Here is a 3,225-nt window from a genome sequence, read left to right as displayed (position 1 = left end):
AGGGTCACGATGCCACCGACAAAAAGCGCAGCTGTGCTGAGGAAAACGGGGTCAGGAGGTGGCAGGGTCGGGGGCCTTGGGGCACCCAGAGCCCCGGCCAGGACCGGGCACAGACCCCCGGGAATGCCCAGCGGGAGGCTCCGCATGGACGGGGCAGTCACAGCTCAGAGGTGACCGGGGTGATGCTGTGTGCCAAACACCCCGCGCCTCCAGSGATTTTGGGGGTGATTATCATGTTTCTGGGCGTTTCTCCAGGCCGGGAAGGAGGATGCCGTGTGTGTGGTGTGGGGCTGGTGCCCGCGGGAGGCGATGGCACGGACCCACCCAGCCCTTTGGTGCCGGGTATGAGCTGGGAGCCCCTGCTCCCCCTCCTTGCTCAGGGACGAGGATGGGGATGCTGAAATGCAGCCCAAAGCTGCTGCTGGCTGTGGGGTGTCCTCCTGCCCGGCTGTCCCCGGCCACCTGCCTCCCGGCGGGGCTGTGAGCCCCCGCTGGCCCCGGGCGAGCGCCGGAGGTGCCCTCCTGCTAATTGGAGTGAGCAGAGGAGGGACCCGCTCAGCTCTGCCTGCCGTGACATTAGGACCTAAACTTGCTGTAAAACCAAATGGATACGCACACCCACATCCACGAGGCTTTTAGTTCAGCAACAAGTGAATCCATCAAAGCCCAGCACCTAATTTAATAGCAATAATGAAAGGTGTGCGTCACTATTAATTTAAGCACTCCAACATTAGCCTTGCACTTAGAAACCAGCAAGGCAAAGCTATTTACAAATGAATGTACCAGGGCAATAAATTGAAAGGACTGGTCTGACCTGCGGTGGCGGCTTTCTTCATTTATACATAGATATATTTCTATAGATGCATTTATTCCCATCTCTTTAGCGAACTCTCCCTAATTAAGTTGAAGTGGCAGTGGAAGTGTGGCAGCAAGCGTGGAAAGAAGCTGCAGAAAACGTATTTAATTCATTATAAATAATCTTTGATACCGCGAGGTTGCGTAAAGGTTTTCGGTATCAGAGCAGGACACCGAGGAAGGCCAAGGAGATCATCTGCACGCAGTGGGAGCGTCTGCATCCYGCATTCCGTGTCCTGGTGCCAGGGAAGGGGGAGATGCTGGCGAGGAGCCTCCGCTGGGCTCCGCAAACAGCGGGCTGGGCCCCTCAAACACCGGGCTCTGGCTCCCGGAGCCCCCGGGACCGTAATGCGTGTGAGGAGGAAGGTGTATGTCACCCACATTAAAGGAGTTTAATGCGCTCCGAGTCACATTATTGTACCCTTGCAGAATACATTATCTGTCACGCTGCCTTTACAGGCTGTCACCTCGCCGAGAGGCTGCAGAGTTCCTGGAAACCATTATCAGCCTCTAATGATATTATCAAAATTGGAGGGCTCGTGGCTGAGGATTCATCGCTGCCGCCGCCCTGTGCGCCCCGAGAGCCCGTGGGAGCAGCGGGACGGGGCTGTGGCCCCATGGATGCTCCTGTGGTCCCGTTTGGGGGGCACTGAGGGGTGCGGAGGCCACGGGGCACTCCAGTGACAGCCCTGGGTTGGCACCGCGGGCAGGGCACTGTCCCTGCCCCTCCGGACTCTGTGAGGAACCCGGGCCATGGGGACCGTCCCCACCATGTCCCCACCATGTCCCACCCCGGGGTGCCCTTCCCACGGCCCGTGACCCCGAGCACCGCTCTGCCCTCTCCCTGCCTGGTGGCGCTGTAAAAAAACCAGAATCGTCTTTTTTTGGAGTGTAATCTTCCGCCCGCGACAAGGAGCCACGCAAACTGATAAATTGCAGATTAAACGAGTGCCACACTCCACTCCAGCCCTGGCTGTTAATTCCCCTGTTGTGCAATTCCCGGCTCTCAGGGCCTGTCAATTCAGCTAATCGCAGGAGGCACTAAAACACTCTGCCCTGACAGCCCCGGATCGAGGCACCCCTGACTCCCGGCTCAGGTGGATTGCACGCATCACTTATGCACAAATCAGCAATATGCCAGCAGGGAGGAATTATGTCCGATGACAGCCCAGACATGAGGTACATATTGCAGAGCCGGCGAGCCCCAGCCGCCGTGACAGATTGCGGCGCGGGGCTGCGCTGGTGCGGGAGCAGATCCCGCTGCACCGGCCCCGAGCGCACCCGGAGCCACCGGCAGATTGCGGCTGTGCTGCCACAGGATGGGGTGGCACYCTGTCCCTGTCCCCATCCCTGTCCCTGTTCTTGTCCCCGTCCCACGGCCTGGGCTGCCCAAAGCGGGTGGCATCAAGGGAAAGGAGGAGAGCGCGGGGCTGGGATGGCACCGTGGGCACAGGGGGTGTCCCACCCATCATGGGGGTACCGAGACACCCCCTGTACCCAGCTGGGGTGGGGACCAGCCCCGCTCAGCCCAGCCCGGCTCTGCTGSAACATTTAACTTGTCGTAGTCTGTGATCCTGAAAAGCTGAAATTAATGACAGCCTTGCAGTTGCTCATTAATAATTGCTTCATTACTGTACGCAGTTGCAGCCTCCTGACAATAATGGGGTTTGCTGGTGTATTTCTAATTATCTGGCATTTCAGCTCCCTAATAGAGTCCCGCTGCTCCCCGGTGAGACCTTGCCCTGCAGCGGGAGCGCAGCCCGGCCCCGGCTCCTTCACCTGCAGCTCCGGGCAGAGGCTGAACCGCCCTGGAGGGCTCCGTGCAGGACCAGGGGCACCAAAACCCACCGGGCCCGGGCTGGGCTCCACCGCATCCCCACCGGGGCCGGACCAAGGCCGGTGGGAGCAACGCACCGGAGAGAAACCGGAGAGACACCGGGAGAGAAATCAGGAGAGAAACCGGGAGAGACACCGGGAGGGACACCGGAGAGACACTGGAGAGACACCGGAGAGACACCGGAGAGACACCGGAGAGACACCGGAGAGGCATCGGGAGCACCGGAGAGAAACCGGGAGAGACACCGGGAGAGAAACCGGGAGAGACACCGGGAGGGACACCGGGAGAGACACCGGGAGGGAAACCAGAGAGAAACCGGGAGAGAAACCGGAGAGACACCGGAGAGACACCGGAGCTCTGGAGCACGCAGCGGGTACGTGGCAGGGCTCGGCCATGGCTGTCCCCAGGGCCACACCACGGCTGTCCCCATGGCCATGGCAGCTCAGCAGCCCCGGCGCTGTCCCCGGGTGTCCCAGCCTGGCAGAGCAGAGCCACGGAGGTGCCCGGGTGGGGCTGGCTCGGCCAGGGCCGCG

This window comes from Malurus melanocephalus, unplaced genomic scaffold, assembly GCF_030028575.1.
Source record: "Malurus melanocephalus ecotype Western Australia unplaced genomic scaffold, MMel_1.1 scaffold_181, whole genome shotgun sequence".
In the NCBI taxonomy this organism is placed as follows: Eukaryota; Metazoa; Chordata; class Aves; order Passeriformes; family Maluridae; genus Malurus; species Malurus melanocephalus.
The sequence above is the reverse complement of the archived record's forward strand: the minus strand, read 5'-3'. Positions refer to the sequence as shown.